Raw genomic sequence first — 22,688 nt, 5'->3', positions numbered from 1 at the left:
CCCTCTCTTCCCATCCTTACCCCCTTCTTCCCTCCCTCCCTCCTTCTCTGTCTCTATCTTTCTCTGTGTCTCTCTCTGTCTGTCTTTCTTTCCCTTCACATATATTTCTCAAAGAATCTCTAAAACTTCATGTTTTTCTCTGAGAAGAAGTTCTAGTAAAATTCTATTTTTTACTTAATTATGCCAAATTCTCTCTGTTCTGAGTCATGTCCTTCCCATATATATGACAATGTGCAAAAACTCCCTGGTTTTAAAACCTTTAGAGGGTTAAGCAATTTGATAGAGTAGATTTATGGGTAGAGAAAATTAGTGCAACAGCTAGGAGTTTGATACAACATTGAATGGGAGATGTCTATAGCTGTGACTGTGGAATTGCAGGACAGGTTTGTAAGGTTATTAAGAAGGGATAATTGGTTATAAAATTTTAACTAGATGCTTAGATTTGAAATGTGAATATCCAAAAATAGTTTCAAGAAAGAAAGCTAAAAATTTCAGTCATTACAGAGAGCTGGACAAATTATACAACAATTTGCTTCCACTATGTAATGTTTGTTTTTCTGCAGTAGCCAAGGGCCTTTTATTTGTGCTCCAAGTGTAGGCTGCTCTCATTTGTGGAGAAGGTGAAGGTTATTAGAGAGATGGAAGGGTTCCCAAAGTAAACAGATGCAGGGATTCAATGGAAAAAGAAAGAATCTTAGGAGAAGGGAGATGATCTTTGTCAGTATGGTGAAGAATAGAAGTGTTAGAGGAGAAAGGGAATGAAAAGGACAGTTGTTCATTAAGAACTTCAAAACATATTTGATATCCTCCAGATGAGAAGAGATGCTCTGAGAAAAGATTTTTCTCCCAAAAGATGATCTCTTTATTGATCTAGTATCCACTCCTTGCCTCACAGACATACAAACAGGCATCATTTTCTCCAACAGTGAGAAGCAAATGTTGTAGGCATGAAAGCTTTATAGTGTCTAAAATTTAGCCAACAAATAAGAGAATAAAGATACAAGGAAGCAAAATGACCTCATTGGTAATTACTGAGATTTGGTAGAATGAAATTTTTGACTGAACTGTATCTTTAAATGGCAATACCTTATTCAAAAGAAAAAAAAATAGGTAAAAATGTTGTGAGATAGCAATATATCTTTAAAAAGAGAGACTAGTTTAAGGAAGTCTAGAAACCAGGCAAAGAAAGAATGATTGAGAGTGTCTCGGTTAAAAAAAAAGAAGGAAGAAAAAGAAGTGATCTGTTTTGGAGTATATTATAGGCCACCTGGACAAAAAGAGAACATAGATGAGGAGTTTGGGAGAAAGTTTACAAACCTGACATTGTAGCATGGTATAATAATGATGAATAACTTCAATTATCTTTGCATCACCTAGAACTTTCTCATTGCTAAAAAGAAGAAAGAAGAAGAAGAAAGAAAGAAAAAGTTAGCAATTTTTTTACTTGCCTTATAAAAATTTCATCCTTTAATATATGAGGGAACTGACAAAAGGCAATTTTTTCAATCTCATTCTCACTTTAGGGAGAAACTGATTCCTAGGATGGAAATAATGAAGTCATTATGAGAAAGGGGTCATTATATAGTAGAATTTTGTGATGAACGAGAAGAGGGAATCTGGGCATTGTCAACATCGGAAAAACAGATTTCAAAGAGTTTAAAGGGCAGATAGATGGGATTCCATGGAGTAAAAAACTTCAAGGGAAGGATGAGAAATGTTCAAGAAATAAAAGTCAAGAAGTTCAAGAGTAAAATTTTGAAGACAATGAGGAGGAAAAATGAGATTTGTTTGAAAATATCAGTGTAGATGCACAAAAAACTCAGCATCATAGATTTTTTTTTTAAAGGAGATGGAGGCAAGGCCAACTAACAATTGAGGCATATGAGTGTACCACATTTCTATAAAATTGTATTAGAATTGTTAAAATTCAAAATCAGCTGAAAGAAGAAACACAAACTTTGGGGATTTTTTTTGTTATATTGGGAGAAAAATGGAAATCAAAGAATGTATAGGACCTTTACTTAGGATGGATGGAACAATGATGACAGACATCTGGAGAGAAGCCAAGCATATTAATTCATATTTTGATTTCTCTGCAAATGAGAATAAACTTTACACTGGAAATGCCAGAACAATACACTGACAAAAAGTTGATACTCAAGAGAAGTAAGGACATAGTAAGAGATCACCTTGCTAGCCCAGATGAACTATATTTTTAGATTATGAACATGAACAATTGAACAGATGCGGTTGCTTAGCAACTGTCAGTAATATTTGAAAGATCTTCAAAAGCAAGAGAGATAATGCAAGATTGGAGAAGGACAAATGATATCCTCATTTTTAAAGGAAGAAAATAGAATCTGAAAACTAGAGGATATTGAGTTTGACTCTGATTCCTTGAAACATTCTAGGACAGATCACTAAAAAATGCTTGGGAATGTGTAGTAAGGGAAATCATTATTATAGAGAGCTAGCATGGCTCCATTAGGAACAAATCATGCCAAATTAATCTTATTTTTGTTTTTTGACAAGATTATTAATTTGGAGATGAGAATTAGTGCTCTGTATATATAATTTACCTGGATTTTTACCAAAGTATTTGATAAAGCATATCATATTAATCTTATGAAAAATATGGAAAGATATCAATTAGAACATAATATAATTAGATGGATTTAAAACTGGCTGGGACAGATTCAAAGAGTGGTTGTTAATAGTTCAATTTTATCATACCTGGAAGTATCCCAAAATTGCTATGTTACTAACATTTTTATCAGTAACAGGGAAAAAATGCATAGGTGGCATCCTCGAAATTTGCAGATGATAAAAAGCTAGGAGACATAGAAAATATAGTGTCTTATAGAGTCAGGATCTAAGAGGCTCTTGGGCTGAATCACATAAGATAAGTTCAGAAGAGATAAGTAATAAATGCAAATATAACTTTGCACGTGGGTAAACATTCAACTTTACTAGTTTAAGATGAGGAAGGCATGAATAAATATCTGTTCTGAAAAATATCTGAGGTTTTTAGTGAACTACAAACTATAAGTCATAGTGTAATATGACTTTTAAATATGCTAGTGTGACCTTGGGATATTAAGAGGATCATAGTTGCAGGAATACAGAAGAGATCCACTGTACTTTGCCCTTGTTAGACTTCATCCACTGAATGATGTTCAGGTGTTGGTGCCATATTTAAGAATAATATTAATAGAGTAGCTTGATATTGCAGTGGATAGAGTACTGAGCCAAGAGTCAGGAATTCCTATGTTCAAATTTGACTTCAGAAATTTACTAGCTGTGTGACCCTAAAAAAGTCACTGTCTACTTCAATTTTCTCACCTGTATAATGGGGATAATAATAGCACTTACTTTTTAGTTGTGGTAAGGATTAAATAAGATAATATCTAATACACCTAATGGTTATAAAACCTGGTGTATAATAAGTATTTTAGAAATGTTAGTTGTGTAATTGTTGTTGTTAGAGAATGTCTAGAGGAGGAAAATAAGGATAGGGAAAAGCCTTGTGTCCACAACATATATAAGACTGATATAAACAAACTAGGGATATTTAACTTGCAGGAAAAACTAGGGAAACATGCTAGCTGCCTTTGAGAATTTGAAAGGCTATAACATTGAGGAAAATTTAGTTTGCTCAGCCCCAGAGGACAGAACTAGGTAACAAATATAAAGAGACTAGTTATATTTGAAGCCAGAAAAGGCTTGCTAACAATTAGAGCTGTCCAAGTGGGATACATTTCCTTAAGAGGTAGCAGGTGTGGCTGGTTGGGATGGCACACACTTATAATCCCTGGACCAGGAAAGACTGGATAACTTGAGTACAGGAGTTCTGAGTAGGACAGTAGTAGCTATGCTGATTGTTATTATAAGGTGAAGCCCTTAAAATGAAGAGCCACCAGGCTGTCTAAGAAAGGGCATACCAGCCAAAGCTGGAAAAATGACAGGTTAAAATCTCTGTATTGATAAACATTAGGACCAGGCCCATAAGTGATTAATGAATTTCCAGATTGCTAGAAATAGAAGAATTAGTCTCAAAAAAGTTATAGGTTCTCCCTCTTTAGAAGGGTATATTATCATAAGCATTCTTTTGGAACATGAATTGGGCTGGATAGTTACTGGAATCCCTTTTGATTCTGAAATTTTGTGCTATTAAGAAAATGCTAGGTTGTCGTTGATGAGTATAAGTCATGTGGATCATAAGTCATAAGTCAAGATGACGTATACCCCAGGGCAATAACTGACATTTTCAGGTTATTTAAAGGACTGACAGAGATGATTGATTCACTATTTCCAGTGATCTTAGAAAGATCATGGAAAACTAGAAGAGTGATGCCCAAAAGGATAAGTAAAAATGTAGTCCTAATTTTCACACACACACACACAAATAGAATGGAATCTTCATACCTTCAGTCAATGAGCTTGACGGATTCCTGGCAAAATTCTAGAATGTATTATTAAAGGGTTGATTGGGAATCCTTGGAAAAGAAAAGCAAGATCATATGGATTTGTCAAAAATAGTCACCTATTTTCTAGACAACTAAATCTCTCTCTCTCTCTCTCTCTCTCTCTCTCTCTCTCTCTCTCTCTCTCTGTGTATATATATATATATATATATATATATATATATATATATATATGTTCTTAAAGCAGGAACAATATATATGTATATACATATATATATTTAGTTTTCAATAGTATTTTTCCAAATATATGTAAAGATAGCTTTCAATATTCATTTTTAAAAGATTTTGAGTTCCAAATTTTTTCTCCTTCCCTCCCTTCCTCCCTCTCTTCTTCTGTTCTCTCCCTACTTCTCAAGACAGCAAGCAATCTGATACATGGTTATACATATGCAATCTTTTAAAACATAATTTCATATTTATCATGTGGTGATAAAAAAAAGCAAACTAAAAGAGAAAAAAAAACCCAGAGAAAGAAAAAAGAAAAAACAAGAACAACAACAAAAAAAATAAACAAAGTATGCTTTTATCTACAGTCAGTCTCCAAAGTTCTTTCTCTGGATACAGATGGCATTTTCTATCTCAAGTCTGTTGGAATTGACTTGGATAACCACATTGCTAAGAAGAGCTAAGTCTGTCATAATTGTCATCACATAATCTTGTTACTGTGTACAAGCTTCTCTTGGTTCTGGTCATTTCACTCAGCATCAATTCATAAGTCTTTATAGGATTTTCTGAAATCAACCAGTTCATCATAAGTACAAAATCCTTCAAAGTTTTCTGAGATTTTGTTTTTACTGTTAATAAAACAAGGAACTTTTACAGGGGGAAAAAAAGAAATTATAAAGAATCATTGAGTTCCCACTTTATACATAATTTGTATGGGGCTATAAGAGATTTGAGATATAGGATTCAGATACAGATAGCATTTAGCCACCTTTAGTAGTTTAGGAATTTAGTGATTAGTTAGAATGATTGGTAACAAGAAAAATATATTAAATAATATAATAATATATAAGTAATAATTACTATCATAATCTCAGGCAAGTTCCTACTTTATCTAGCACCACCCTCTTGGCTCTCCCTACCCTGTAAATCCCTCACTTGATAGTTTGCCTAGCAAGAGTTCCTAAATCCCAGGATTTCCAGTATGACTCCTCTGCTAAGTGAATTCAGAATGTATTTCAGGTTACTTTCCCTTGACTTGATTTTTGCTATTTTCTCTGGATGTAAAAATTGGTAGTTATAGCTCTTGTGTGGGACGGGTTGGGTGCAAGGCCCCCTTCCTAATTAACTAATCAGAGACATGATCAGGTACAAAGAGAAAGCATTTATTTAATCCCTGCAGAGAGAGGCCCAGACACACCTGGGAGCCATCCCAACTCCTACCATGTGCTCCTGGAACCTGGCCAGCTTTTTGCTTGTCCAGGGTTTAAAAGCAAAGACTCGAGCCTTCTCATTGGATAGACTAAAAGGACATAACCATCCCAGCTCTAGGAACAGTGATCATGTGACCCAATACTGAGAAAAACTCAATACTTCATTCAATCAGTCCCATTTATTCTTATACTTGTCTGGGGGCTTAAGTCTACTTCTGAAAAAAACAAAACAAAACAAAAAACCATTACTGAGTTTCATCTTCCTTGATAATTCATTTCACCAAGACCTAGTTTTACTCAGAATTCAAAGAGAACAGTTATTGAAATTAAGTTTGATTCAGTGTTCTAAGATAGCAGTTGCTCATTTTTAATGTGACAAGCTATAAAATACTATAATGAATGAAAAATTTGATACATATGACCCAGAAATGTATACTTTAATGTATATGTTATTCCCACATTGGCTTTCATTTACAAGTTTCTTATTATTTCTTTTGCTTTCTATAAAGCAAAGTTAAATGACTACATTAAAGATTTAAATTATTGTCACTGTAAGTGATTGAGTTTGTGTAAATGGAAGCCTATAAGTGAGTGTTTGAAAGGTAAAGTGGTGTGGAGATGTTCTCCCCACAATAGGGTTACCCCTAGAAGCCTGGGAAAATTTGAGTGTAACCATACAGTGGTGGTCCTTCTCAGAGACCCTAGAACCGTCAGTGTGATAGCAAGTTAGAGTTAACAAATCAGCTTAAATTGGGGGAGTGGGAGTGGGAAAGAGAAAGGGGGGGAGAGACAGAAAGACAAAGAGAGCAAAACAGAGACAGAGACAGAAAGAAACAGAGAGAGAGAAGAGAAAGGGAGGGAAGGAGGGAGGGAGAGAGAGACAGAGACAGAGAAACAGAGAAACAGACAGAGAGACAAACAGAGACAGACAAAGCAAGAGACAACGAGAGACAGAGAGACAGAGACAGAGACAGAGACAGAGAGAAAGAGAGTGAGAGAGAGAGAGAGTCTTTACAGTTTTGTGAGAGGTACAAGATACTATAATAGTGGACCATCCCAGCATTTCTTACAAAACACATGGACTTGGATTGCAAATGATCTTATTTCTTATTAATGGGAATGATGTAGATATGCAAGATTCTTTCACATCTGTTTATCTCTCTTAGATTTGAGTTCTACAATTTTCAATGTTGAAGCATAAGTTATAGTTTATTATGGGAATTCAAATATTTATTCCAAACTCACTGATATCCATCAGGTATTTCTTCTAGAATCTTAGCTCTAGGCAGACTGATTCAATTCTGCCATTTTAACTATCCCTGGTCCAGGTGTGAGTTGAACTCCAACTTTCTTTTATGGTTCCAGAGCACCATATTTGCTTCTGTAGCTAGGTAGTTAAGAGGTTAGAGCACTGACCTGCATCAGTGGACCTAGTTCTTTTTCCAAACTCTCTCGGACAGGGCTGATAGAGGACAGGATGAATACTTTCCTCATTATGAGTGTTGATACTCCACCCAACTAGATCTGACTTCTAATATAAGGTGAAACTCCCTTCTGCTCAAACTTAAATGGAAGATACATTCTTTCAACAGATTGCCTAGGGCTGGGGATAACTTTGAAATAAATGTTATAATCAAAGTTAATAGGTTGACCCCTTTTATTGTAATATTCATTTTCTCTTTGTTAACAAGAGTTGACTGTCACCTTCAGGAACACTCTTTTCACATAAGCTGCAAGCCTATCATCATGATCATCTTTTGCATTTGAGAGTGTTGCTGATTTTTTATTTAAAATGTTGCCATTTAATAATGGCATAAAATGAATAATTACTCAGAAATAAAATCTCCTGAACTTTTAAAATAATACAATCTTCAGCCAATAAATTTGTAGAATGTCAGTGCTTAGAGACTAGAAAATTTAAGTGATTTGCTCAAGACCATACTATTAATTAAATGGAGCTAATGAGTAAGCTTGGGTTCAAACTGAGACCTTTGGATGTCCAGATCAGTCCTGTTGATGTTAAACCATGGTGTCTCCTTTTTTGGCTCAAACTAACCTTGGGATTATTTCCTTCGCACTTTACTTGAGTTTAAATGGGTTATGGTTTCACAAAATCATATTCTTACTATTGTGTATAGTTCAACTAAGGTTTATTGAGGCCTTTATTATTATATTATTATATAACATTATATATTACCTTGTACCTCTCTCAAAACTGTACTCTTTCCCTCCCTTCATCCATCCCTCCTCCCACTTCTTCTTCTTCCTCTTCTTCTTCCTCTTCTTCTTCCTCTTCTTCTTCCTCTTCTTCCTCTTCTTCCTCCTCCTCCTCCTCCTCCTCCTCTTCTTCCTCCTCCTCCTCTTCCTCCTCCTCCTACTCTTCCTCTCTCTCTCTCTCTCTTTCTCTCTCTCTCTCTCTCTCTCTCTCTCTCTCTCTCTCTCTCTCTCTCTCAAGTGCATATGCTGTACTCTGTCTCTTTGTGTCTGTTTGCCTATCTGTCTCTCTCTGTCTCTCTTAGGTAGAGACAATGTCTTATATCACAGCTAATAGTTCTAAAACCAATGGAATAAATTCATATGGGAATTATAAACAGATCTAAGTCCATTAGGTACAGTTTCCAAGAGAAAAAAAAAACCTGCCCACTGATACTTATTCCTTAGTTTACACTAGACACAAAAGTATAGATTATTGGGGGCAATGCCTGACTATTCACTGTGGTTATCAACTTACCCATTTTATTTTATTTTTTAACTTATGCATTTTAGAGGAAACATTAAAATGATAGGAGATTAGAGACTGCAGGACAGGACTATATTTTTGGAAATTCTTAGAGATTCTGCCACTGAGGCTCTATTTGTTAAATGTAAACAATTAAGGGATTTAGAAAGAAAAAAAAAGAGACTGGATGGGGAGGGGGATTCCCTATATATACTAAGCTTTGTGAATTTTGAGGGGGTTTAAAACTTGTCTCATTTTCCAGTCCTGGATTTTTTCATCTGCCAAGCATATCTAAACATTTAAATGCATCTGGCATTTTTAGATTTTTAGTGTCAAACTCATTGGCTTAGAGTCCAAGTCAGAGTTTTCTTTTAACTAGCTAGTAGTGTCAAACCTTGGGTAACAAGAAAAGCAGCCTAAGGTATAAAATGCTGAATTTTATTTACTTATTTTTTGGGGGGTATACTGCTCCCTTTTTTATGGCATAGTAGAAAGAATATTGGACTTAAGGTCAAGGAAACTTGATTTAAATTCCTGCATTGTAATTTCTCTGTATCTGTGACCTTGAACAAGCTATTTATCATTATCTTGGTTTCTTCATCTATAAAATGTAGGTTGGACCCGGTGATCTTTAAAACACCTAGGTCAGTCAATTTAGAGAGTAACAGATTTGGAGTAAGCAAGATATGAGTTTAGATTCTGATGCAGAACAAATTATTTAACTTCTCTCAGACCAATTTTTCATCTATAAAAGAGAGGTCTCAGCAGTACCCATTTCACAGAGTTGTCATGAGGCTCAAATAAGATAACATTTAAGTTTTTGCAAATCTTAAAATCCTATTTAAGTGCTAGATATTTCTGTTCTGAGATCCCTCCCTCCCAATTCTAATATCTATTTCATCTTCAGTCTCCCAGTTGATTAGGAAGAAAAAAGAAGCTAATATTTTAGAGAGTTCTCTATCTCTCCTTGCTCTAACAAAAAAGTGTGATTGAAGACTATATGCTGAATGATAAAGGAGATACTAATGATAGCTAGTATTTATATAGCACTTGAAGGTTTGCAAAGCACTTTATACATTATCTCGTTTGTTCTTTATAACAACCCTAATGAGGTAAGGTTGTTATTATGCTTATTTTACAGATGAAAAAACTGAGGCAGACAGGGATGAAGTATCTTGTCCAAGATCATGTTGTTAATAAGTATGAGTCAAGATTTGAACTCAGGTGCCTTCAAGTTTCATACTACTCCCTACACCATCAGAAGACTGATCTTCCCAAGTTCAAATCTATGAGACCCTAGCCAAGTTACTTAACGGTGTTTGGAGAAGGAAACGACAAATCATCCTGTATTTTTACCAAGAAAACCCCAACTGGGTCATGAAGAGTCAGACAGGACTGAACAACAACACAATACTAAGTGTTGGAGTCACAGATACAACTAAAAGAAAGACAGCTCCTGTCCTTGAGAGACTTACATTCTAATGGAGGTGGGGGAGACCACACACAAGAAAGAACTGAAAAGGGAGCAGGGAGGGTACCCTGTAAGGGCATGTGCTTTAGAAGTCCAAGCATCAGGAGCTGAGATGAGGGGAATGAAGGCTGGCTGGTCTGACCCTTCCATAAAAATGGAGGCTCCATCTGGAACTCCTCAATGGTGGAAGGTGAGAACGCCTCAGGGATTCTTGGATGAAGTAGATGGAGGAGGCCCCAGACATTGGAGAAATTCCAGAATGAGATGAGAAAGCAACTGAAGAATAGTTCTGAAGTCCAGAAAGTCAGAAGCAGACTTGGGAAGAGATCCACTTGTTTCCAAGCCTGCTGCAGTAAGTCTCACCTCCCGGGCTTTTCTTCAGAACACATTCATTTAAACTGTAGCTTTAGGAAAGAAGTTGACCAGCTTTAGCCTTGCTAACCATGCTGTTTTCATAAAGAGAGTAGCATCTTCAGAGTTGTGACCTCTGGGATTGAATGAAATAAAACCTGTTGTGTGATACATTCGTCAAAGTTTTACAGGCTTGTAAAGAAGGCAAAGTCATCTTTATGTGTGGATGGTCCAAAGGGAGCCAGTCTTTCCAGGATCAAAGAATCACAGAATTCTAGAATTGCTGGCTAGAAGGGATCTCTGGGTCATCTTGTCGAACTTTTTTTCCCCAATGCGTGAATTATAAAAGCCCTTTCTTGAAGTGAGCCTTAAAGACATTTTCGTTTAAACATCAGACAAGCACACATTTACATACAGAGACGCACATGCACACATCTTACTATTGAAATGCACTCAGGAAGATGGAGTCTGTATCTCATGAATGAATATTATTTTAAAACATTAAAGACATATACTACTTTTATGTTGGAAGAGAATGTTCTTGTGACAAAATAACAGGTAAACAATTTAAAATTTTTTTCACTTACTAAGCTTTTTTTCTCCCCTTCACTGTGCCCATCTCCAATTACAAAATAAAAAGTAGAAAAACAAATGCTAATAAATCTATATGGACAAGTAAACCAAATTCCCACATTGACTAGGCCCCTAAATTTTGTGTCTCATTTGCACATTGAGTCATCTGTTCTCCAAGTGGTTTAATTCCTGTGTTTAGTTAGTGGTGATAGCTTAAGTCAATGCTGGAGAGAATGGATCCCCAAATACCTAATGGACAAACACCCAATTCAGCGGGCACATTGTTTCTTTAAAAATTCCCACACATTCCAAAATGAGGAATGGAATAAAGGCCCTTTGCCATTGCAAAATTTTAACATTAGTAATGCAATTCCAATCTTGATATGTTAAAATTCCCACAGAATCATGAAAATGAAAGGGCTATGATGGTTACAATGTAAATGGAAAGAACAGAAAAATGAAATGACAATGTGTAATTATAGCGCTCAGCTTTGGCCCCAGAAAAGAATTGAGAGAATGCATCAAGCTTCTTTTTTTTTCCAGTTATGGGAGACTAATAATAGTGTGGAATATTTCTTATTATAACTTATGTGTTGGTTTTTCTGAATTACCTTTTTTTCTCTTTGTTAAATTTTTTTGGATTAACTATATTATACCTTCCTGGTCCATCCTCCATTTTTTTGTTAAATGGCTCTTCTAAAGCTCACTTATAACTATGACAACACCCTATTCAATCAATTCTAGTGGTTCTCAGTTACCTCCAAGATCAGATATAAAATTCACTGGCTTTTTAAAGTACTTCATAATCTGTACCTTCCAATATTTCCATTCCTCTTACAATTTACTTCCTTCTACAAACTCTTTAATCCAGTTGCTGTTCAGAAATAAGCCCCTCCATCCACTAATTCTATGATTTTGCACACACTTGGAATTCTCTTCCTCCTCACATTTCCCTCCTAGCTTCCTGAATTCCTTCAAGTATCAACTTCTGCAAGGATTCTGTCTTAATGCTTTTCTCTCTGAGATTATCTCCCCTTTATTCTGTATATATCTTGTTTGTACATAGTTATTTTCTTTTGTCCCCCACTTTGACTGTGAGTTCCTAGAGAGGAAGCTAGATGGTCAAATGGGCCTAATGTCAGGAAGTCCTGAATTCAACCTCAGACACTAACTATGTGACTTTGGGCAAATCACTTAATCTATAACTCAGTTATTTCAACTGCAAAATGGGGATAATAATAGTACCTACTTCTTAAGGGTGCTGTGAGAATCAAAAGAGATAATATTTGTGAAGTGTTTGGTACAGTGCCCGGTATGTAGAAGCTACTAGATAAATGCTTATTCCCTCTGTTGTTTCCCCCTCCACTATCAACCTTGAGAGAAGAAGCTACTTTTACTTTCATTTATATTCTCAATCTGGAACATGCTTACTGACATGACTTGGCTTAACTTAATATGGGGTAAGAAAGAGGGAAAATGAAAGTGAATGAATGGTATAATAATAACATTTGAGAAATGTATTTGTAAGATTATAATAGATTTTATTTGCCTATAGCAATGTATATATTTATATATATTTAAATGTAAACATATATTAGACATATGTACACATATTAAATATGTACACATATGCAACATATGTTTATATTTAAATTCTAGATCTATTGTATTTTTAAACTTAGTATTTCTGCTTAGAAGTTTATTTTACTTTGATCTTATTTGCATAAAGTTGTTCATGTCAGGCATCCTAAATGAATGCCTTATACTCATCAAACTAGCAAATATGCTAAAAAAGGGAGTATTCACTATTATATGAAGACAGGCTCATAAATTTATTGCTGATTGAACCATGAATTGGTTCAATGATTCTGGAAAATAGTTTTAAATTATGTAGAAAAAATGACTAAATTGTACTTACATAACTTTGTTACAATATTCTTAGATATACTTTACTTCAAACAAAGTGGACTTCACTCATCTCACACCCTTCTCTGCAAACCAACAGTCTAGTGACTTCTTGCAAGCTTCTCTCTGAAGTAGCATCAATTGCTCCCTTTCTATCTGCTATAGCAATAGTAAGCATTGGGGAGAAATATTCATTTGCTTAAATTGGCAACACTTCTCCCTCTATCTCTATCACATAACATAAATGGTCTATAAATTTCTAACACATGAAAAAACACTGGTGTATCAGTCTAAAAAGAGTGACTTATTTAATACACTGAAAACAACTGAAGTCCTCTAGGATCTTTTTTTTTTTGAGAAGAATTAACTGCTGATTGAGAGTTTCAAGTGAATGACACTTTAAAATAAAGTATGGATGATATGTTCTTTCAAAAAATGGCTGAGATTTAATAGTTAATAGCAACTAATGATTCAACAAATAGTTATTGAGCAACTAATATATGTAAGGCACTAGGAGGATAGAAATACATAAAAGGAACTGGGAATGTTTATAGGGAAGAAGAGAAGCCTCAGTAGGGTCTGATAGCTGTTTTAAGTATTTGAAGAGCTATCACAGATAGGCAACAAACATTCATTAAGCACTTACTCTGTTTTGGGCACCATTTTAAAATACATGCAAATACAAACAAAAAGAAAGGGGTATGACCAGGTAGGGAATAAAGCACGACCAGGTTGGACCTATCTGCAAAATGGAGGCCCCAGAAGGAATTCAACAATGGCAGAAGGGCCATTGGCCTCCAAAGAGATGTTCTATGATGGGAAAGCCCCATGGACTGTGGGAAATTCCAGGATGAGAAGGCAGCTTGCTGAATCATGGTGGCAAAGTCCAAAAAGAGTGATTAAATCACTCAGAAGATTAATTAAACTTATTGATTGGCCCCAGAGGGTGAAATTAGAAGTGAAAGCTAGAAGTTGCAGAGACACACATTTCAGTTCCATCTAAGGAAATACTTCCCAGCAAATAAAATGATTCCATAATGGTCTGAGTACTCCAAGAAATGGCGCAGGCCTTCAAGCAAAGTTTAACTGTTTGCTAGGGATATCTTGGTCAGGTACAGATGGATGGAATAGTCTCCAAGGTCTCTTCCATCTCTGATTTACTGCAATTTTGTTTCTGCCTCTACAACATTTATAATCTAGTAAAGTAGTTAAGATAAAAGGTAAATAATAAATAAAAAAATTACAAGGGATTCATTCATTCAATGTGGGAAGATGATGCTTGTAACTTTCAAGAACTTGATCATTAGGGAAGTTAGAAGGAATATACATAGATAGAGGGCTTACTACTCCCCTGGCCTGTGCTGTAGTTTATGAGCTACCATAAGCACTCTTTTCCATGCTGGAACTATGACTAGTCCCTGCTCCCCTGCCATGCATGACAAGCTCTGGTGTGCTAGTGCTTCTCCTCACCCAGAAACTGCAACCTAGGGCTGCAATCCAGATCCGCATATGGGCAGAGCAACAGTGTCCTGCACCCCGTGCCAACAAAGGGACATTCTCCTGCCCTTTTACCATCTGTGGGCTGAGAGTTCCAGAAGCAGCTGCTGTTGATTCAGTTGCCCCCAAGGCCCATTGCTAGCTTGCTAAGGCATTGCCTGAGTTGGATTGTGCTCCACTCTCACCCATCTGAGACAGATTTTCCTGCCAATCTTCTAAGTTGTCTTGGGATGGAAAATTTTAAAGTTGTTTGGAAGGAATTTTTCATGGCATTGTCCCTCCAGGTATCATGGTCTAAATGGGATATTAATTGGAATGAATAGAGATTAGAAGCTGTGAGAAATAATTCATTTGGATCCCTACTCAACTCTAATCAATATTAATCAATTTGATAGAATCATATCAAATTTCTTTATATAAAGCTCCAAAGCTGGGAGGTGCAGATTCTAAATTCACTTGCTTACAGAAAGTTAACCAGAGACCCTCCACTTTTTTTCCTTATCATGGTGACCAATTCCATCTGGCAGAGGTGACTCAACTATATGGAAAGTCCCACAATTTATGTTTGTATCTCAAGATCAATCTCTTGTCCAATAGGAGCAGGTGAGCATCTTATGATCACTTAGCCACTCTGATAGCTTGCACCATTTCCTCCTGTCTAACCTAAGGAGAAGCCTGTCTATCTTGTGTGGAGATATTCTTTGCTTTGCCCAACTTGTTCCCCTGCTGACATATTATTTTGGTTATTTTTGTTTATGTGTCATATGTCAATCAATAGAATCATTCTAGTTTTGTTATAACTGTTCTTGAATGTCTGGATATCTAGCCCTATAAAAATAGGTCCCTGAGAGAAGAGGGCACCTCAGATTCTGAGGTCCACTTTTTTAGAGGGGACCGTGAACTTTTTAATAAAGTGTCATTGGCTCAGAGCTCTGCCTCAGTCCCTTTTATTGGAGGTGGGATAATTTTAATCCCCACATTTCAAAGGAGGGGATGAGAATGTTGATACTTTGAAGATCCCTGCTCAAACTCTAATCAGTATTAATCAATTCATTATGATTTTATAAGAAGTAATGATTATTTGTAATTTTTCAACTACTAATACATATCTAGTCAATTATCTAATAGTAGGTATAAGAGAAGATAATTAATACTCTGTATGTTACATATTAAAATCTAAATAAAAGGCCTTATAATAGAATCTGATGCTTTATTATAATGAATATTATTTACCAGCTATGGAGCTTACTTGAGCAACCACAAGACTGCAAGAATACTGACATGAAACATCTCTCTACTGTTTTGTTCAAATTCCATGACTCAATCAAATATAAATGGTATAATGGAAAGTCCCCAAGTTCCCCTCAAAATGTTTTTGAGATATGTGCTATTTCCCCTTGCCTAGCCCAAGGGGTAGCTCATCTATTTTGTTATCCTCTAGCTAGTGGAAATATTTCCTGCCTTGCCCATCCTGTAGACTTGTGACCCTGTTGATATATTGGTTTTCTTATTTTAGTTTATGCATCATATGTCAACCCAATGGAATTGTTCTCTATTCAGCACAATTTTGAATGTCTAGACACATATAGCCTTACAAAAGTAAAGCCAGATCCCTCTAATAATGGGGTTTGTCTCTGTCTCAGTTTCTTTTTGGTCATTTGGGGTGATTTCTCCCTCCCCTCCAAATTAGTCAAAGACAATTTAGAAGACTATTGAAGTAGTCCAGGCAAAAGATGACAAAGGACAAAAAATACCAGGGCAGTGGCTGTATGAACATAGAGAAGTGAATATAGAGAGGAGATACTGTAAATAAAAATGAAAGATTTTGATTACAGATTATGCTTGTGTAGTGAGTTAAGAATAAAATTAAGATTACTAGCCTAGGTTACTGGGAGAATGGTGGTGCCCTCAATAGTAATGAGAAAGCTGAGGAGAGAGGAGATTAATTATGAGTTCTGCTTTGAATAAGCTGAACTTGAAATACCAATGGGACATCCAGTTTGAAAAGCCTAAAAACAATTGGTAATAAAAGACTGGAGTTCAGCAGAGAGCACTGGGATGAATACATACATGGATATCTCTCTATTTTGGAATGATCTACATAGAAATAGTAATTGAATTCACTGAAGCAGATGAATTCATTGAGATTGTATACAGGGACAAAAGAAGGCCCAGGATAGAGTGCTGAGCAAGTGAAATATATAAGGGAGTAGCAGAAGATGAGGGGAATGAGTTTAAAGGTTTATAAAGTATTACTTGACAGTCTTCACTTATTACAGAAACTTACTCAAAAATCACTTGTAAAGTAAATAACTGAGCTATGATCCCTACCCCCAGGAATAGTCTTTATGCTTATGAATTTCATTATTTTTTTCCTGGATATTAGAGGAAAACTAAAGGACAAAATATGGACATATTTTGTAAATGTCTCCTGATGTCAATATATGGACCTTCTCTCTAATGATAAAATGTCAGGGAATCAGGGGTACAGAAAGAGAATAAGAAGAGGAAGCAATAAAAAAATAAATAAAAAGCTGTAGCCTGATAAAGATCAATACTGCCTGATCAGGAAGGTCCAAGATAAATGGTTCTCTACATCAAAAGCTGCCACATAGTATTGTTCAGATTTCAACAAGCACTGAATAATGGCCCTCAACATCCCTGCTGTAGCCAGATTGGTTTTTTTACATAGATCAGAGTAGCAGCTTGAAATAGTGTAACAAACCCTGGATTTGTGTTCAGAAGCACTGGGTTCAAAACACAGCTTGCCTTGTGCTTACTACATACACTCTGCCTATGTGACCTTTGGGACAATCATTTAAATTCTCTGGGTCTTAATGTCCTTATATGTAAAACTAGAGGATGTGAGCAGCTAGATGGTGCAGTAGATAGAGTGCCAGGGCTGGAATCAGGAAGACCTGAATTCAAATTTTACCTTAGACACTCACTAGATGTGTGATTCTGGGCAAGTCACTTAGCCCTGTTTGTCTCAGGTTCCTCAGCTGTAAAATGAACTGGAGAAGGAAATGGCAAACTACTTCAGTAACTTTGCCAAGAAAATCCCAAGTGAAATCATGAAGAGTGGGACAGGACTGAAAAACAACTGAGCAATAACAAAACTGGAAGATGACCTCTGAATAAATGAAAAAGCATTTATTAAAAGATTTTTCTTGCTAAATATTTATGCTAAACATTGGGGATATATATTAGAAAATCCAGTTTCTCCCCTCAAGGAGCTTACATTCTGGTAAGGAAAAACAATGGGTATAAGGGAGTGGTGGCTAGCAGAAGTGTTTTGGGCTTAGAAATTATAGGAGTGGCAAATGCAATTTGGGTATGATGCTATAAGTACAAAACATGCAATGTGAGAAGATATACATGAAGAGGGCCTAGAAAAGTTGAATCATGGTGGAAATCATATTTTGGAAAGTTTTCGAACCTTTTGAAGCAGAGAAGTGAGTTTTGACTCTACAGAGTTGGGGGAAAGGGTAATCCATTCCTTCTTGGGCCATATGAGCATAGAATGATTTCTAAATAGAAACATTTTCTCTAGATTAATTCAGATTCAATGCACACTCTACTATTGCCCTCCAGCCAATTTTGTGTTAAGCTACCAACCATCTTTAACTCTGGGAAGAGTAATAAATCAATACCACCATTCCTTAGGAAGTTATGTTAATCAATTATCCTAAAGTTCCACTCAACAGCCCAATTACTTCCCAGATCAAAACATTCTTTCTTGGCCATATTGTTTCCTATTAAATACAGGGCAGAGACAGTTTGGTTTTGTACAGTTCCTAGTACAGAGTTAATACTGAATAAATGCTTATACAAATTGAATTGAACTGTTGAACTGAAATTCCTTAACTAAACTTCTAGTCTTTATTGGAGCATTGAATGGCAGCTTTCCAAAAAAAAAGTATGTGTTTGTAAAGGAAAGAAACAGACCTCAAAGCAGCTATAGGAAACAAGAGAGCAGAGCAACTTTGAACATACAAACCTCCTTAAAGTGGTTTTAGTTTTCCCATATATACTGTATGACATGGACATAAACTTTGTTTCCTGTTTCTACAGGAAAGATGTCAGTAGCATTACCCCTTTCTCCCAGTGCTGGCTTCTGCCAGCCTTTCTTTGTTAGTGAACCTGGGGGCCCTGAGCTTATGTGTACCCCACTAGCTGTTCCCAAAGTCTAGTTTAGTTTCTAGAAGGATTGGTCCAGGCTTTGACAGATGAATTTATCCAACAGGAGAACTTTGGGAAGGGATCACCAAGGGATTATGATTAGCTTATAGGAGGTATGCATCCAGAACCTACAAGGATTTCACAAAGTTGATCCTGGTCCTTAGAAAGTCCTTTAGGATCAAACCTACTTCCAACCCTTCATCTCTCTATGGGGGGGTAAAGAGTGAGATACAGAATGAGGCATACCAAGCAATCTTGTCACATTTATTTAAATTATTTACTAAAATAAGGGCTACCAAGAATTCAATTTTTATAGCTTTTATAGGACATGGAGATGAATCACCATTAAAAGAATAGTTTACAAAATCCCCAGTGTAAGATGTAGAAGATATAAAATGATGGGATGGGATCAAAGTACAAATCAGTTCAATTTATTAAAAGTCTATTAAAGTGCAAGACACTGTGCTAGATGCTGGGACTACAAATAATCAATCAAAAAGCTCTATTAAGCAGCTGCTATATACAGGCACTGGGGATATAAGTGTAAAGAATGACTAAATAATTACCTTTTCAAAAAAACTTATGGTCAAATAGAGGAATAGCATAAGTACATAGTTATACTTAAGGTAAAGAAGGAATAACTAGGTGCCACAGCTTATATAGTGCTGGATTTAGGGTCAGGAAGATTGATCTTCCTGAGTTCAAATCCAACCTCAGACCCTTATTAGACATGTGACCCTGAACAAGTCACCTAAATCTGTTTACCTCAGTTCAGCTATAAAAGAAACTAGAGAGGAAAATGGCAAACTAGTCAGTATCTTTGCTAAGAAAATCCCAAACTGGGTCACAAAGGGTTGGATATGATTGAACAACAAGACAAGGAAGAAGGTGATGTGATGATGACAAAGGAGACTCAAGTCATCAACAAGCATTTAATTTTAAGTAAATTTCATCATTTTATTAAGTGTACTATGTTCCACATACTGTGGAGGAGACAACATGTGAAAACTAGATATAAACAAGCAATATACAGAATAAATTGGAGACAGTCTCAGAGAGAAGATGCTAACATTAAGTGAAAGGCTTCCTGCAGAAAGTAAGATTTTGGTTAAGACTTGAGGAAAGCTAGGAAGTGAAAGTGAAAAGAGAGAGCATTCTAGGTATGAGGGATAGTCAGAATCAAGGAAAGGAGTCAGGAGATTGTTTGAGGAACAGTAAGGAGACGAGGATCCTTGGATCAAAGAGTACATGTAGAGAGGAATAAAGAGGAAAAGGAATAGAATGGTAAGAAGAGATCAAATTATGAATAGTATTTGAAGATATAGGATTTTATATTCAAACCTGAAAGCAATAGGGAGACTTTGGAGTTTATTGAATAAGAGTGATCAGTCTTGTGATTTAGGAAGATTACTGTATTTTGATAGTTGAGTGGAAGATGAACTGGAGGAGGGAAAGACTTGAGGCAGACTAATGCAATAATCCAGGATCTTGGTGATGTGAGCCTGCACCAAGATGGTAGCAGTAGCAGAGGAGGGAGGGATCTCATTGGAGAGAGAACCAATCAACGTGATATAAGAAAATTTGAAGAGTGAGAGATTACTTTTACATGAAGAAAGGGAAAGATGCAGGAGGAAGGGGAAAGTTTTGTGTAGGATATTTTTGAGATAAATCTTACTTGAATAGTGAAGATGGTAGAAGAGAGAGGTGGGAAGAAACAAACAGAAGAGGGTCTAAAACAAATCCTTAAGAAAGACTATAGGGGCAGCTAGGTGGTGCAGTGGATAGAGAACAGCCTTGAAGTCAGGAGGACCTGAGTTCAAATTTGACCTCAGGACACTTAATACTTCCTAGCTGTGTGATCCTGGGCAAGTCACTTAACCCTAATTTACAAAAAAAAAAAAAAAAAAAAAAAAAAAAAAAAAGGAACTATAGAAGTTCAAGGACATGTTTACATGGTTTTGGGACAACATGCCAGCAAAAAAGACTGAGAATAAGCATCAAAACTATGTTGAGCTTTCCTCCTCTACTTCTTAGCTACCACTCTTATTTCAACATCCAACATACCTCCCCAAACTCTCTGACCTCTCAATTCTTCAATCTCCTTAAATCCCATGTTGTACTACTTTATCCCAACTTAAGTCACACATAGGGATGGTCAAACCTTAATGTTACCCAGAAGTTGTGTCCACGAATTAAGTGAATTCTATATAGGAAGGAGCTCTGTCCTGAAGACTGGATCTTGAGGGATGATGGTAATAGGGGATGGTTATGAAAACACAACCAAGGATATATTTATTAAAGCTTTTTATTTACAAAACATATGCATGGGTAATTTTTCAACATTGACTCTTGCAAAACCTTTTGTTCCAAATTTTCCCCTCCTTCCTCCCACCCCCTAGATGGCAGGTAGTCCAATACATATTAAATGTTAAATATATGTTAAATCCAATATATGAATACATATTTATACAGTTATCTTGATGCCCAAGAAAAATCAAATTAAGAAGGAAGAAAAAAACTGAGAAAGAAAATAAAATGCAAGCAAACAACAACAGAAAGAGTAAAAATGATCTGTTGTGGTCCACACTCATTTCCCACAGTCTTCTCTCTGGGTGTAGATGGCTCTCTTCATCAGTGACCAAGTAACACTAATTTGAATCAGTTGAAGAGAACCACATCCATCAGAATTGATCCTCATATAGTATTGTTGTTGAAGTATATAATGATCTCCTGGTTCTGCTCATTTCACTCAACATCAGTTAATGTAAGTCTCTCCAGGCCTTTCTGAAATCATCCTGCTGGTCATTTCTTATAGAACAATAATATTCCATAACATTCATATACTATAACTTATTCAGCCATTCTCCAACTGATGGGCATCCATTCAGTTTCCAGTTTCTTGCCACTACACAAAGGGTTGCATGAACATTTTTGCACATGTAAGTCCCTTTCCATCCTTTAAGCTCTCTTTGGGATATAAGTCCAGTAGTAACATTGTTGGGTCAAAGGGTGTGTACAGTTTGATAACTTTTTGAGAATAGTTCCAAATTGCTCTCCAGAATGGCTGGATATATTCACAGTTCCACCAACAATGTATAACGTCCCAGTTTTCCCACATCCCCTCCAACATTGGTCATTATCGGTTCCTGTCATCTTAGCCAATGAGAGATGTGTAGAGGTGTCTCAGAGTTGTCTTAAATTGCATTTCTCTGATCAATAGTGATTTGGAGCACCTTTTTATATGACTAGAAATAGTTTCAATTTCTTCACCTGAAATTGCCTATTCATGTCTTTTGACCATTTAGCAATTGGAGAATGGCTTGAACAATTATCTATTTGAGTCAATTCTTTATATATTTAAGAAATGAGGCCTTTATCAGAACCTTTGACTGTAAAAATGTTTTCCCAGTTTATTGATTCCCTTCTAATCTTGTCTGTATTAATTTTGTTTGTACAAAAACTCTTAAATTTAATATAATCAAAGTTATCTATTTTGTGATCAATAATGATTTCTAGTTATTATTTGGTCACAAATTCCTTCCTCAGGTCTGAGAGGTAAACTATCCTATGTTCTTCTAATTTGCTTATAATATCATTCTTTATGTTTAGATCATGAACCCATTATCTTATCTTGGTATATGGTATTAGGTGTGGGTCAATGCCTTGTTTCTGCCATACTAGTTTCCAATTTTCCCAGCAGTTTTTTCAAATAGTGAATTCTTATCCTAAAAGCTGGGATTGCAAGAGCATTTCCTTGGAATGCTGAATCACTAGGAGAGAAAGATTTGGACCTCTAGACCAACTTCTACTGTATAGATCTAAACTCACAAACTAGATATATTTGCTATTTTTCTTGAGAATGGGCATCTCTTTTGTATTAAAGTCTTCCATGTTTTGATACCAGTTTATACAGATGACCTATGGGTTAAACAAAGCCCAGGAGATAGGTATCATGACTTTTACCTCAGCAGAAAGATATTCTTTGAATTGAGATTGTTTCAGGGCATGAAAGCTGTTTCTTCACCACATTTGTGGAAAGTCTTTGTTCTGCATATGAAAAGATGCTGGAAATGGAAGGTTGTTTTCAGATTTCAAGCTACATAGCCTCTGGATATTTTATTCGTTTACAG

At 35.9% G+C, this 22,688-nt stretch overlaps 1 long non-coding RNA gene across 1 annotated transcript in view; it reads left to right on the top strand.

The window, feature by feature from the left end:
- LOC141543803 (uncharacterized) overlaps positions 1 to 11,053 on the top strand; it is a 123,808-nt gene extending 112,755 nt beyond the window's left edge. The window contains exon 4 of the long non-coding RNA XR_012482517.1: positions 9,721 to 11,053. This is a non-coding gene — a long non-coding RNA (uncharacterized LOC141543803). The remainder of the gene's footprint in view (positions 1 to 9,720) is intronic.
- The last annotated feature ends 11,635 nt before the right edge of the window (positions 11,054 to 22,688 follow it).

This window comes from Sminthopsis crassicaudata, chromosome 1 (genome assembly GCF_048593235.1).
Source record: "Sminthopsis crassicaudata isolate SCR6 chromosome 1, ASM4859323v1, whole genome shotgun sequence".
Classification (NCBI taxonomy): domain Eukaryota; kingdom Metazoa; phylum Chordata; class Mammalia; order Dasyuromorphia; family Dasyuridae; genus Sminthopsis; species Sminthopsis crassicaudata.
This window is presented reverse-complemented; position numbering and strand designations above follow the sequence as displayed.